The following is a 16,562-nucleotide window of genomic DNA, read 5'->3' on the forward strand; positions in this document are numbered from 1 at the left end:
GAATATTACAATATGATGATGTAAAATATTTAATAATAATCGCCTTTACCATTCCTTCTTGAAAAGCTGGTAGTTACCTGTATTACTGATTCCCTGAGAAATACAAGTGGTTTCGAAAAAGTGTCAACAATATTGTTGGTGAGTTCATAGGTGTTTTGTACTGAAAAGTATGTCTTTTTGGAAGAAAATCAATGAACTTGGTTTTCTGAAAATCCAATATTTTCCACATATGGTTTGAAACGTTCCCAAGGTTGGAGGGCGTTAGTATCTTTCGTATTTAAATGATAAAGATAAGTTTTGTACTCAAAATAATGTAAATACTGAATGCATGTATGAATCTCGTAAATCAAGTTTGTTTTTATACTTTTGTGTGAGTCCTATAACCATACTATTGACACAGCTGCCTGTAAGAACATTCTTCAGGTGTTGTAGTGTTATGACATTTGTTACCCCAGACCTGCCGGTCTAACTGTAGCTAACAGTTTAGGTGCGGGGTTGTCAATCCCGTATAGATCTATACACAAGTATCACGTTCTCCCTCCAAGAGATTATGGCTTATAATACAGGACTTGAAATGCATACATAAGAGTACGTTGAAGTTTTAATATCTCACATTAAATAGTACAAATAGATTTACGATAAGAAAATCTTTGTTTTACTTTAGATGAAAGTATTTCGTTTTTCATGATGTATACGTAAGAATGTATGAATAACTCGAAAACTATACCCATTATAATTTTTCAGAAAGTATGTTCCATTTGGTGGAAATAACTTGGTGATATACTAAACTTTAAACGTAAAGATAGTTGTTGCATTTAAGTTTATGTAAAACGATACGTTTTCTTGTATTATACTTGTATTCCCCCCTAAAACATGAAAATACTTGAAAAGTAGGGGTATGAACTCACTTGTTCGGTTTGAAGAGAGTAGGACTAGAGTCGAGTAGAACTTCAACCGTGGAAATATGCGTCTTCGAGCATCTCGGGGATCTCGGAAGCGTAGAACTTTCGTCGGGGGCTCAGGTGCGGAAATCGAGGGTGTCGGGACGGCCTCTGGTGCTTGAAAGTGTGTGAGAGTAAGTGTGAGTTTGAGAAATGTGTGCTAAAATCCGGACCTTATGCCTTCTATTTATAGGGCTGAAAATGCAAGTACATTGGGCGTACCACCAGAGTGCGCTGGGCGTACGCGTTACGCTAGGCGTACTTCGGTTACATTGGGCGTAACTTTGCGTCATGGATTACGACTCGAGTCTAGCTAGGCGTAGAGCTGCAGCCGATGGGACTCGACCCTACACCTGAGTATGCTGGGCGTACTCCTGAATTACGCTGTAATTCTGGCTTCCGTCTTCTAAATTCTGCAACTTTCGCATACGGGCTCCGTTTTTCGTGTTTTTTATATGCACGCATAGGTGAGATTATGCTCTACAACTTTTATTTAGACTCCGTCGGCTAGCTTTGAATTTATTTTGGATGCTATGTTTTTAATAGGCCGGGACAGCTAAAGTCCGTTAAAAATTCATAACTTCTTTATCCGACGTCTGTTTTCGTTTGTCTTTTTATCATCTTACTCCTATTGTGGAGACCTTCTACTCTCGTTTAGGTTGCGTTAGCTAAATATCGATTGATCTTCAATACGAGTTTTTAGCTCTCTACTACTGTTACGAAACCTAGAAAATTCCTTACTTCTTCATACGAGGTCCAATTTGGGCGATCTTTTATGTACGTTTACAGTTTAATGAACTCTACAACTTTTGTTTAGATACTTAAGGCAAAAATACATTTTATTGGAATTCCACTTTTTACGTTAAATAGTGTTTTACTGGGTGTGTCGTAAATATTTGAGTGGTTATAGTTTCTTCAATATAACCCGGTTTCAAATCTTCTTTATGTTTTTGGAAACCTTCGCACGATATCTAACATTTGATTTATCCCAATTTAGATATTTTGAACACTTTATTTTTTAGGTTAATTTCGTTGATTCCAAATAGTTTTCGTTGTATTTGACTTTTGAGTGTAACATTGCTTTTGGAAAAATATAGGGTTGTCACAGTTATTAATGCATGTACCGTGATACTTTACAAGATGTCCTCCGCCCCCGAAAGTTTCCGCCATTCAGGTTTGGGGGTGTGAAAAATACAAATCATGGACTTGGAAAAAGATGAGGGTACTTCTGTTGCATTGAATCTTCTCGTCCCAAGTGAATTCAGATCCCATCTTAGCATTCCAACGGATCTTCACTATCGGTATGCGACTTTGTTTTGTTTGTTTGACTTCCCGATCCATTATTTCGATTGGTTCTTCCACGAAATTAAGGTTCTCGTTGATCTCGATCTCAATAAGAGGGATCACAAGGGTTTCGTTGGATAAACACTTTTTGAGGTTTGACACATGGAGGCCTAGATGAATGTTGCTAAGTTGTTGGGGTGAACGAAGTTTGAAAGCTACGAGTCCGATCCTAGCGAGGATCTCGAATGGCGCAATGTATCTCGGATTTAGCTTTCCACGCTTTCCGAAGCATATCATGCCTTTCCAGGGTGACAGCTTTAACAAAACACGATCACCAACCTGGAACTCCAAATGTTTTCGTCACTTATCGACGTAGCTCTTTTCTCTATCTCTTGAAGCCTTTAGTCGTTCTCGGATATGTACTTTATTTTCGGTGGTTTCTTGGATGATTTATAGGCCAGTTAGAGTGCTATCGGGGACTTGACATCTAGCTAGCTGTGTGTCACCCACCTGAGCCCAACACACAGTGGATCTATACTTACGGCCATACAGGGCTTCAAATGGCGCAGTCTTGATGGTAGTGTGATTGCTTTTGTTGTAGGAGCACTCGACCAATGGAAAATGTGTATCCCATGACCAACCAACGTCAATAATGCACACTTTAAACATTTCTTATAGGGTTTGAATGGTTCTCTCACTCTGTCCGTCTGTATGAGGACGTAAGCTATGCTCATATCTACCTTAGTTCCAAGAGGCTTTTGTAATGACTGCCAAAATCTCAAAGTGAATTTGCTATACCGATCGATGATAATGGACACAGGCACACCATGCAGACGGGTTGTCTCTTGAATGTAGATTCTTGTTAGTCTTTCCATCTTGAATGTTTCTTTGATTGGCAGGAAGTGGGCAGACTTAGTAAATCTGTCAACGATTACCTAGATAGTGTCATAACCACTTGGAGTCTTGGGTAATTTAGTGATGAAATCCATCGCAATTCCTTCCCACTTCCACTCTGGTATTTGTAGTTCTTGAAATAGACATGAGGGCTTTTGATATTCCCCTTCACCTTGGTGCAAGCTAGACACTTGCCCATAAAGGTAGTGATCTTTGCTTTCATTTTTGGCCACCAATAGAGCTTTTTGAGATCCAAATACATCTTATCTGAATTTGGGTGAACGGAGTATCTAGTCTTGTGAGCTTCACTCATGACAACCTCTCTGTACCCACTGAACTTTTGGGTCAAGATCCGGTTCAAGAAATAGTAGACTCTATCTCCCTTGATCTCTAAGTTCTTTTCCATTCCTCTCCAGGCTTCATCCAACACATTCTCTGGTTTCAAGGCTTCCAGCTGAGCCTCTCTGATTTGTGTGAATAGATAGGAATGGATGGTCATTGTCAGTGCCTTCACTCTTCGACCTGAATACTCTTACCGGTTGAGGGCATCTGCTACCACATTGGCCTTCCTGGGATGATAGCGTATTTCACACTAATAATCATTGAGTAGCTATACTCATCTCCGTTGCATCATGTTCAACTCTTTCTGGTCGAAAATGTGATGTAGACTCTTATGGTCAGTGAAGTTGGTGCACTTGGTTCCGTAGAGGTAATTTCTCCAAATCTTTAATGTGAAGACCACCGCTCCTAATTACAGATCGTGAGTTGTATAATTGACTTCGTGTGCTTTTAGCTGTCTCGAGGCATAGGCAATAACATTTCCTCGCTGCATGAGCACACAGCCTAGGCCCTGATTGGATGCATCGTAGTACACAACGAAGTCTTCCATCCCTTCTGGCAGATACAAGATAGGTGCGCTACATAAGGCCTGCTTCAATGTTTGGAACGCAATGTAAGAGCGGTTAAAGGCATAGCAATCTTCAAGAAATTTTGTATAAACCTGCTATAGTAGCCAGCAAGACCCAAGAATTGACGGATTTCTATAGGTTTCTTATGTGCTGACCAATTCTCAATCGCCTTGATTTTATAAGGTTCCACGTGTATGCCTTCTTCACTAACCATGTGACCGAGGAAAGTTATTTTTCTGATCCAGAATTCACACTTTGAGAATTTTGCATATAGTTTTTTCACCCTTAGAGTTTCTAGCACTAGCCTCAAGTGTTGTCTATGATCTTCCTCACTCCAAAAATAGACAAGTATATCATTTATGAGTACATTCACAAAATTGTCAAAGAAAGGGTGGAACACCCGATTCATCAGATCCATGAATACTGCGGGTGCGCTGGTTAAACCAAACGACATCACTACAAAATCATAGTGACCATACCAAGTCCGAAATGTTGTATTACGAGAGTCACCCTCATGGACTTGTAAATGATGGTACCCTTATCTCAAGTCTATCATTGAGAAATAACCTGCTCCTTGAAGTTGATCGAAGAGGTCGTCGATTTGGGGAAGAGGGTAATGGTTTTTGATGGTAAGCTTGTTCAGTTCGTGATAATCTATGCACATCCGAAAGGACCCATCTTTCTTTTTCACAAACAAGACCGGGGCTCCACATGGTGAGGAACTTGGTCTGATGAATCCCTTCTTGAGTAGTTTGTTGACCTAGCTAGATAACTCTTGCACTTCTGTCGGCGGTAGACGGTAAGAGGATTTAGCTAAGGGGGTAGCTCCGGGGATTAAGTCGATTCAGAACTTGACTTGGTGCTCAGGAGGAATTCCGAGAAGATCTTCAGGGAAGACATCAATAAAGTTGCAGACTTTGGCGATGCTTTCGAGGTCTTTAACTTCCTGTTTCTCGTTAGCGACATGGGATAGGAATGCATGTCATTCCAGAACCACCCAGCTGTAGTATTCATGGATCTGATGGTTCGGGAATGGCTGCCACAACTCCATGATCAACCCCATAATCTATCACGGTCTGTGCTAGACACTTAGCCCTGTCAAACGTGAGAGGTTTAGAAGCCAAGACGTTCCCTTGAGTTGGGGGTGTCAATCTCCATATGTACCTCGCGATTTTCTTGCTTTCCGGGGTGACCATCCCGAGACACAGAAGAGCCAGTTCGCAAAACCTAGCAGTAAACGCAGCAATGCCGGAACCCTTCATCTTCAGGTTCCAGAGCTCGTGCTCCAGCTTTTTCATCTCATCCCTTAGGCAATACTCTGCAAGAATTAACTATTTCAGACTTTCCCAACCGATGGCATTGGCTAATGGTAGAGTTAGGGATTTAACTCGGCTATTCCACCAAGTCAGTGCTCTATCGGTGAAGGTGCAGGAGGCGAACTTCACCTTACTTTCCTCGTGGCACACACAGATCTCGAAAATTGATTCGATCTTCTCGAACCAACGAGTTAGGGCAATGACACCTCCATTGTCGTCAAAGGATTTAGGCTTCACATTCATAAAGTATTTGTAGGAACACTCCTTCTTGTGTCCCTGACCACCATTAGGATTAAGGGGATGGGTACCACTTCCCGACCGGCTAGAGCCGCCAGAATTGATCTTCGACATTGTGGTAGCCACAACGGCTGTAGCTGTTGCTTGGAACATAGCAGGGTCGAACTAAGGAGGTGGTGGCGCTGGATCCATCGGAGGGTTGTTGTTCCTTCTGTTGGGTCTCTTCCTGGGAGGCATCTTTCTCTAAAAGATAAAAGGGGAAAATGACGATAAGCCTTCTACTGATCATGAATTAGATATTTTTGAGCAAGATATATCTTAATCCTACCATGATAACACAGATCTACAATAAAGGTTTACTAACATAAACAGGGAATTACAGGTCTTTCATTTTAGAGGATTAGTACTACTTCTAACAATCCTGTGCAGTGTTACAGAATCATAAAATACTCCTATAGTATTTTAACTATGTTCTTCATTAGTATGGGATTTGGTGACTTTTACACTTGTCGCAACACTACAGTCACTCTAAACACATGCTGGTCATATCTCAGACAAATATAGTTGATCAGGTTATATTGGCGCCACGTATGATTACATAACTATTCAGGTTTAACGATAGTGCCCAACTCGTCCTAAATAATTTTACGTAGTTCTTATTATGTTATTGCTTCTTGTATGTATGTATACTTGTATACTTCTTATAGAATACTTCACTTTTAAAGTATACATAATTGTATACCATGTATGGTTCAATATACTTAGTTCACTATAAAAAATAGCTTTGATACCAATCTGTCACACCCCCAAACCGAAACGGGGGAAACGTTCGGGGTGGAGGACGTTACGTATAGTATCACAATTGCAGCATAGTAATCAAAGTAAACACAACCATTCCATTGAATAAGTAAAATATTTACATCTGTTTGATACATATTTGTGTACACCAAAAGTATATCAAATTATAAAAAGACGTGACTCTATACGATCCCTTTTCTCAAAAGTTGTGGGAGTACCTGTGTACTGAATTCCTGAGAATACAAGCGGTTTTGAAAAGAGAGTATCAACATTAAGCTGGTGAGTTCATAAGCATGTTTTTGTAATGAAAACCGGTTAAATGAATCTGTGAAAATGTTTGTACGTTTCCAAGAAAAACCAATATCTTCTATCCTGTGAGTTCGTTACGGTGTTCCATAATGTGTTAGTTCGTACGTCTGGTTATCAATAGATGTATTGTATAACATTGTTTTGAGTGAAAACCCTTTTGTATGAAGACCCTGGCTATTACCAATAAGTAAAGAATGTTCTGTTTGAACACCATGTATAACACCAGTATGTATAGTAGTTTCATCAATTAAAATAAAACCATGCGTTGAAATCCCTAAAATCCTCCGGTTGTGGTATGTAGTAGTTCTATAAATGAAAATAAACTAATGAAGAATGAAATCCCGTAAACAAGAGGTTAGTTTATACTATTGTGAGTTTGTATAACCATTCTTGATATGACCTAGTGACCTCTACGACGTTCTCCAGGCATCAGACGTTATGCAATTTGTCACCCCAAGCATGCCTGCCTAACCGTAGCTAGCGGTTTAGCTGTGGGATTGTCAATCCCGAATAGATCTATTCACAAATCTCACGCTCTCCCTCCAAGAGACTCTGGTTATCCCACACCCCGAAGGGTACAAATCTCACGCTCTCCCTCCAGGAGACTCTTGTAGAGTAAAAATAATTATACTTAAATAATTATTTAGTAATGTACTCTTTTTATCCAAAAGTTAGTAATGTATACCATAAACTAGTTCTACCATAGTTTACATGTTTGTTAATGTATAAACTCTGAAATTGTGAAATTGTGTATTGAAATCCCAAACTATACCTATTGTAGTTTGCTATTATGTTAATTACTCGGTCCGTGTATGTTCTGAAAACTATGCAATTATAGTTGTGAGTTGAAAACTTCCCTTATGCTTAGCATATTACAAAAAGGGATAATATATTTAAACATTTCATAAAATGTGTTGATCTTTTGGTTGTGTCAATTGCATAAGTTTTAATCCTGTTTGAAATTCTAAATATAAAGTTCACAAAACTATTTGTGATTGGCTTGTATTCACCCCTAAAAACGTTAAAATAATAAAAGCGTAGGGGTATGAACTCACTGTTAATTGCGTGAATGCCAGACAACGAAACTGGAATGAGGACCCCTGAGTTGTTGTACGCGATGTTAACGGAATCCTAATAATAATTAAACACGTATTTGTATTTAAATTAGTGAATCGATTAATTAAAGTGTTATAAAAACACTTGTTTTTGGTTAAGGAATGTCACCGAGACTCGATCGAACTGGAAAAGTCGGTTTACAGCCAAGATTCACGATGTAGGGCTGACTGCTGCTGTGAAAGGGATTACGGCCATGAACTATTCTCAGCCGTAAACGGTTTACTGCCTTTGAAGGTTTTACGGTTTTTGAAGGTTTGAAGGGTTTACAGCCCTAAACTGATTTCAGCTCTTCAAGATTTGAAGATTTGAAGGGTTTACATCCGTGAACTCAAGAACAACAACATTTGATATGATGAAAAGTCAGATGTTGATGCTCCAAAACGAGTTGTAAGGTGGATGGAGTGATAGATGAAGAGAAAACTTGAGTTTTTCAGGTGATGGTTTTAGAGAGAGAGTGTGTGTGTGTGTCTGTTTTCAGCTAGAAAAGTGTAAATGAGGGTAGGAACTCGTATATATAGGTTGGGTTTACGGTCGGTGGTGGGAGTCCACCAGTCGTGATCGGTTTATGGTCGTGATCGGGTTCATGGCCGTGAACACCACTCACACCGAATTTTGCTGATTTTTGAAGAAAAACTCGTGTTTTCGCGTGATTTTTGGTTCTGACTCTTATATAAAATTTAATTATATAAATTAATGATTTTTCAAGCTATAAGAATTTGACGGAACAAAATAAATTTCAAGACTTATGTGATAGAATCGGGCTAACGTTAACGGAAAAAGTTTTAAGTTGTCACAGATTAGGGTTTGGAAGTGATGGACGTTGGGATGGAGGCCAAATATGATGCTTAAATAAGGTGCAAACTCTAAAGATTAGGGTTTCATCCGCTCTGTCCTATTCGTCGAGTCAGGGCTGCGACTCGTCGAGTAGCTTACTTAAAACCTGCGAATATACTGCCTTATACTCGGCGAGTTAGGGCCATTAACTTGTCGAGTAGCCCTTCCACAATGAATAAATAAATGAATTAAGTGCATACCGCGTTACAATACCAACAAGAATCATTTCAATGTAAGGATAAAATTGTCAAGGGTCTCAACATCACACTTAACCAATGTATTATATAACTAATCAACTTCCATTATCCTAACAAATAGCATATTGTATGCATTAATCAATCTAAAACTTACATCATTATTCGGCTTAAAAAAACTTATTGTGGCATTTTATTAAACACCTAACACCAAATAAAAAGTACGAACTTACCGATGGAAACCAAACAATTATAAGTCACATCAGTAAAGAAAACAACAAGAACAAGAGCACTGGATGAACAAGTGAAATACCGGATTTTTAAAATCAAATGATTTGTATTTTTAAAATCAAATGACCAACAAATCTGACGAGTTTGTAGTTTTTGTATCTGGTGAGCTGGTTTAAAAGAAGAACAAGAAGGTGACACCTTTTGTGTGACTACAAAATTGAGAACAATTGGAGTAAATCCGAATGAAATTGAAGGATGTCGAGTCGGCAATGGACTGTAAGCGTATCAGGTCGATTTCTTGGCGATTTTGAAGGTTTGAAAACTTCAGAAATCATAATTATTTTGAAGGTTAGAAAACATATCTACAGTTCATTCATCTTCAAGCAAAGAGCAACATCATCGTTTCTGAGCTCAATCAGAATTGGTTTTGCCTTTGGGCATAATCAAAATTATATAACATAACCAAACATAAACATAAAAGTAACAATAATCATTCAATCAACAAGAAGATGAAAAAACCTTCAAGGGCTTGTTTGATCCATAATTGTTATGTGGGGTAATGTCGAGTGAAGAAGGAAGAAAGAGTAGGTCCTTCAGTTTTGAAGAGAAAACCGAATCATGCATCGAGTCAACCGTTTCGACCGAGTCCAATAGTTAAAAAGCAATATTAAACATGTATAATTGGTTTTTATTTTACCCGGTCCCCATTTGGAACCAATTAGATTCCACATCAAACACTCCCTAATATACTAAAAGAAAACCATACAAAGTCTAATATTGTCTCATAAATATAATTTAAATTATTTTATTATATATATGTTCTTTAAGTAACTTTTTTTATTTTAACTTTGGTCTCATAAAAAGTTTTGGCAAACATTGGCCTAAGTTACATCGTTTTTCTCTATTTGCTAAAAAAAGTATCAAAGCTATCATTACATACATACGGGATGTGAGTGGGACTAAGTTGGGCACCGGCAGTAGTACTTGTTTTAGAGGGTATATTGTTTTTTTTTTTTTTTGGTTGTTCAGGCTCTAGAATCATTCGATTTAGATTTCATGAGCATCATGACAAAGGCTCTTGAGGTGCTTCAGAGAGAAGATGATCTCAATGAAATTGTCCAGGTATCCGTTTGTAGGGAAAGTTCTAGTTACAAATACTCAGATTCCAAATAGGCATTTTGTCAAACACCTGGTGTGCCTCCTCTTTTTCTTCAAATATCTCTAATGGATTTATTAAATGAAGACTTAATTAGCAAATAAGCATCTTCAGAGCTAAATAATCTCTACACTTGTAAAGCATATTATAAAACATCATTACATCGTCATTTGCGCATCCTTCCTCTTCCATCTGTCTCTCGCTGAATTCTGAACATTAACATCAAATCCGGCGGTTCTAAGGTATCAATTTCTCGACTGCTTTTATTTAGGGTTTGTACCTTTTGAGATTCAAAATTTATGGTCAACTATGTTGATCTTTTATGTCCGAGTATTTTTGAAGATTATAAAATATTATAAGGGAACTATTTAGTTGTCTTTTTAACAATTCTAAATATGGAAGTCTTGGAGCTTTAAATTGTTCTATGAAATTATATACATCAAAGCACATGCAAGAATAGAGAACAGGACAATGACACATTGATAATGTATCGGAAAGCATCCATCTCAAGCTGAAATAATGTTCTCCTTTTGCAGTACATTGAACGTGGAACAGAAGAAAGCATATTACTTGTTGACAACTGCATACTTCACTTCAATATTTTTGAAAAAGACTTGAAGAGTACTCATCTAGAACCTGCAGTTGCTTCTATCTTTAGAAGGTTGATGGAAAAGCCTCACTTCTGTAAGGTGTTCTCTTGTTTAGGAAAACACACAGATATCAATGAGAAACATCAATTTACTGTTTTGTTAGCAAATTCTGATGGTAATGATTTTACCTGAAACAGAAAATATATGTATAACGATCAGCACTCAAAAAATTATTCAATTTGTACATGCATGGGGTGTCCATGGGTGAAGCTGTTGGTGTTCTTGGAGGACCCATATGTGAAACTTTCTACTCAGGGGGTAGTTTTTGTATGGGTCCGGAATCAGGAGCAAGAAAAATTGCTATTTTAAGCTTAGACATTTCAAGTAAGCTTGCTTTTTATGAAATTGTTATTTACAGCAACAAGATCCCTAACTTTGTACAGAAAGAATAGGAATCAGGAGCCATGTAATGGGAATCCAAGTCTAGAATCAGATTATGGTCGGCTTTGGCATTTCAATCTACCACAATACCAAAAAGTTTCGAGCAGCTTGAGGTTATCATGGGGATCACTATACAAGATAACTATACTCACCAATTTCTTTAGAGACTTTCTGAGCCCTGGCAAATTGAATTCCCTTCCTCAACGTAGGATTTGTCGATCCAAGTTATGTCGATTGCGATAAATTTACGAAGACTTACACATAAGTTAGCCAAATACATGTTTTTTTTTTCTTTCTGAAAAAGGAAATCAAATAAGCTAAGAAGAGCTTAAATGGATTTATAGGTATGGAGGCTATATGAAACAATCATATGGTTGTCAACAAGTTGTTTTGAATAAAGTAATCATCAACAAATTACAAAAATGATGATATAGAGAACAAATTATAAAGTGAAAGAGTATACTTTGAAGATAAGGAATTGAAGAGAGGAGGGGAGGAGCGTAACGGAAAAAGTATGCAGATTGACCAAGAATTTTTTACTATAAATATGTAGTTTTTAGACCGTTACAAAACGGTCATATTCTTCATAGTCTTATTTCAATTTGAATTAATTACAAGAGTGACTGTTGCCTAACGGTAAGAAACTCAAACGAATAATGGGTGCATGTATTTTGAGATTGAATAATAAAATAGTGGACAAATTACATAAATGTTATTATATTTTGGTAACCGTAGTGACCAAAGTGATATTTAAAATTTTCTAATAGAATGACAACATTTGATGTGTTTTTTATTAATCAGACCATTATTACTATCTACAATAAAATGTTAGATTTATTTGATTATGTCGCACATTAAAAAGATAAAAATGACATGTTGACCATTTAGTCATTTTTCATAAAAACCTTTCAATGGCCTTGGCATTTCTACAAAACTAATTATCCAGAACAGATAAACTGCACTTTGGTTATCAGAATGCTATGACACTCTAGATTCTTCTCCATGTTCACTGCATTTTGGTTATCACAATGTAGGACATAGTTATATTGTTTCTTTCCAAACTCTGATTCGGAGTTCTTCAACCATATAAGCTATCATATAAGCTATGTGGAAGCTTCTATAATTGCCATATATTATACTTTTATGAATTATAGAGCAACAATCTTTTATAATTTGGACATCCAACTGATGAATGTACCCACAATAGTGAACCCATAAATTCTGTTATTCTCTTTGAATCTACCCAACCTCCCAAAATCTACATTTGTGTTCTTTTTATTGAAACATAAAGCAACCTTTTCAACTAGCATTGAAACCACTTGACTCCTTCCCGATGCTTCTTTCCTAGATTTGACATAAATCAACTAATAAATCTCACTACAAGAGTAACATACGGCATAGTATATACCATAATATACATCAAACTATCAATTGTTGTGACATAAGGAACTTTATTCATGTCTTGTTTGTTTGCATCCTTCTTTGGGATTGCTTCTTTGAGAATATCAAAAGACTCCCCAAACGTGTGCTTTTGGCCTTAACATTTGTCGTGCATAATTTCTCCATGACTTTCTTGATATACTTTTGTTGGGAACACTTTAGAATACCAGCAACTACCTCTAACTATGCTCATGTATAGAATCTCTTTGGTATCTCCTATGTCCTTTATCTTGAACTATTTGTAATACTACTTCTTCATTTTGCTAATCTCATGTATGCTTGATCCAGCTAACAACATGTCATCAACACACAATATAAGGATGATATAGGAGGAACTAAACTTCATTAGGAAGCAACAAAGAACCATCTAACAAATCACATAGTAATTCATGTACATAATAATATAAAAATTAAAATACCATTACCTTTGAGCTTGCTTCAATCCATATAGATTTTTCTTTAACTTGCCCATCATGTTTTCTTTACTAGCTATCTAAAAACCATTTTGTTGTGCCATGTGTATATCTTCATCAAGGTCTCAATGAAAGAATGCAATCTTTCAATCTAGTTGCTCAAAATATAGACCTTTTGAAGCACATTACCAAAGACGACTAATTTGGCCTTGTACTTCTTGATCATGCCCATCTTCGTCTTTGACCTTGAATACCCACATCTTTTGTAGTCCTTCATTCCCTATTGGTAGCTTGACGAAGGACCAACTTTCATTATTTTCAAATGATCTTAGCTCGTATACCATTACTCTTCCACAATATGGAATCTTTCATGCTCAAGGCCTTTAGATAATATTTTGTCTTCATATTCGACAAGTAAACTTTCACATATCTCTAGAGTGCAGACAGGTCATGTAGTGTCATTCTTTGTAATCGAATTGAATTGAAATTAACAATACTCGTGTGGTTTCAACTTTCCTTCAATATTTTCTCCAAGTGTACCTTTATAGAGGACATTATCTTTAACATGATATTCCTGCTTCTCATGAAAATTCTATCTTATCATCTTAGAAATCATATCTCATAAGATCCAACTCATACCCAATGAAGGTACACCATGTGGAATATAAAAAAAAAACTCCTAATCCAGACAAAGAAGTGGTACTTGGTTGTATGGAATCTTTTAAAAGGATATCTGAAAGTCTAAAATAAGAGTGATTGTTGTGTGAATAATGTGAACCATTCCACATGAAGACATGGATTTACTTAATGGCGGCAGCTCAAATAGATGAAATAACCATAGTTGAGATCAATTAGTGGTAAAGTTACAGTACATTAACTCTTTAGTTAGCCAGCCGAAGTTCCAAAGAAAGTTCTATCCCAGTTGATTAGTAGCTTGTTGACAAAAAGAAACTCTAGCTCCCACTCTTACATATTGTAACATCCTTATTCATGGTATGTAATTTTAATCTGGATTTAATTAGAATATTTCGTTCAAGTATGAACAACTGAAATCTAGAATTAATCCCAAGAAGCATGGTGTGACAACCCGAACCTTTTTCCGTTAACGTTTGTCCAATTTCGCTAAATAAAATTTTAATTTTATTTTGTTCCGTCAAATCCTTATAGCTTGAAAAATCATTAATTTACATAATTAAATTTTATATAAGAGTTGGAACCAAAATCGTGCGAAAACCCGATTTCTCTTCGAAAATCAGCAAATCCGGTCTGATTGGTGTTCACCGCCATGAACCTGATCACGGCTGGTGGACCCCACGACCGACCATGAAACCAGCCTATATATATATATATATATATATATATATATATATATATATATATATATATATATATATATATATATATATATATATATATATATATATATATATGGAAATATCCAAAAAAGTCCTAAAATTTTAGCCTAATTTATGAAAAAGTCCCGAAATAATTTTTGTTTACAGAAAAGCATAGAATACCGGCTAAAACTTTGAAGAAACCTTTTTTGGCCGGTTTTGTAGATTTAGCCGGTATTATGTGCTTTTACGTTAGTTTGCTCAAAATATTAGGACTTTTCTGAAAATTGCCCGATGACCAAAGTATTAGGAATTTTTTGAAAATTACTTTCGAATTAATGGATATTATTCTTAACAAATCATTTATAAACATAAATTTTTTTATTATAAATAAAAAAAATACATTTGTTGCCAATTTCTAGGAATAAAATGGTCAATTATGTACTTCTGTATTGTTTGTTGACCACTTCAAAGTCTACATGTTCTTCCTATGTATTGTTGTGGGTGTCATAATGAGAAGCACTTTGTTAGATGTGAACAATATACAAGTTGATAATATTTATTAATACACAATCAATAATTGTCTACTTGCTATTAGGCATGATGCTATATGATCACGTGTTATTAGAAAATATCATTAGACAAACTTATAGATCTTTCATTATGTTCTTTAACCTAACTACCACCTAAGCTCCAAACATTACCCGGTAACAACCATCAAATTAAACACATCTATCGAGAGTAAAAAGTAAACTTTGAATGACAGTTTAAATAGATAATAACCTTCACTTGTTTCCATATAAATTATCACTCGCGATTCACTTTACACATTTTATACATGTGTGTTAGCCGATGGTTGTTAACATGTAAGGTATGAATGTTGGTTTGTAGTTAGGTTAAACAACATAAGAGGAACACCAACATTAGAGGAATGCTAACTAAGTTCATCTCACCATCATACCGACAACAATGCATACGAAGAACGTAGAGAGTTTGAGTGGTCAGGAAGCAATAGAGTACTTAGACACAAATTTATTCCTAGATATGTATTTTCTTTTTTTATAATAAAGTATTCTTTTATGTTTATAAGTGATTTGTTAATAATAATATCCATTAATTTAATAGTAATTTTCAAAAAAGTCCAAATATTTTGGTTATTATGTAATTTTTGAAAAGTCCCAAAATTTTGAGCAAACTAACGAAAACGGACAAAAATACCGACAAAATCTACGAAACTGGCTCAAAAGGGTTTTTTCAAAGTTTTAACCGGTATTCTGTGTTTTTCCGTAAATAAAATTTAGTTTGGGAATTTTTCATAAATTGAACTAAAATTTTAGGACTTTTGTGGAGATTTCCCTATATATATATATATATATATATATATATATATATATATATATATATATATATATATATATATATATATACATGTTCTACCCCCAATTACACTTTTCTGGCCGAAAACACACCACTCTCTCTAAAACCATCACCCGAAAAACCCAAGTTTCTCTTCATCTATCACTCAATCCACCTTAGACCTCATTTTGGAGCATCAAACATCCGTCTTTTCATCAAATCAAGTATTTTTGTTCTTGATTTCACGACCATAAACCCTTCAAATCTGCAAATCTTCAAGGGCCGAAATCAGTTCATGACGGTGAACCCTTCAAATCTTCATATTTTCACCAAAGACACCAAGAACAGACCGTGAACCCTTCAAAGACCATAAACCCATCAAAGGCAATAAACCGTTCACGACCGAGAACAGTTCACGGTCGTAATCTCATCATGGCCGCAATCAGCCTTATATCGTGAATCATGGCTGTAAACCCACTTTTCCACTTCAATCAAGCCTCAGTAACATTCCTCAACCAAAAACAATTGTTTATAACACTCTAACTAATGGGTTTACTAATTTAACTAACTTCACGTTCAACAACTCGACGGTCCTCATTCCAGTCTCCTGGTCTAACATACACGCAACCAACAGTGAGTTCATACTCCTACACTTTTACTATTTTAACGTTTTCAGGGGAAGAATACAAGCCAAACACAAATGAATTTATGAACTTATACAAGAGAATTTCAACATGTTTAAAACTTATGCAATTGATACAATCAAAATA

At 36.1% G+C, this 16,562-nt stretch overlaps 1 long non-coding RNA gene across 3 annotated transcripts; it reads left to right on the top strand.

Annotated features, from left to right (window-relative positions):
- Positions 1–9,962: 9,962 nt before the first annotated feature.
- Positions 9,963–11,959, top strand: LOC145051310 (uncharacterized). 3 transcript variants are annotated; one of them, XR_013683531.1, is made up of 3 exons: positions 9,963–10,460; positions 10,755–11,192; positions 11,261–11,959. It is a non-coding gene; the product is annotated as an uncharacterized LOC145051310 (long non-coding RNA). The 3 variants fall into 3 exon arrangements; XR_013683530.1 differs by having other exon boundaries at positions 10,755–10,907; positions 11,006–11,959; XR_013683529.1 differs by having other exon boundaries at positions 10,755–11,959.
- The last annotated feature ends 4,603 nt before the right edge of the window (positions 11,960–16,562 follow it).

The sequence above is a fragment of the Lactuca serriola genome, chromosome 5 (genome assembly GCF_051521515.1).
Source record: "Lactuca serriola cultivar US96UC23 chromosome 5, Lser_US96UC23_V15, whole genome shotgun sequence".
NCBI lineage: Eukaryota > Viridiplantae > Streptophyta > Magnoliopsida > Asterales > Asteraceae > Lactuca > Lactuca serriola.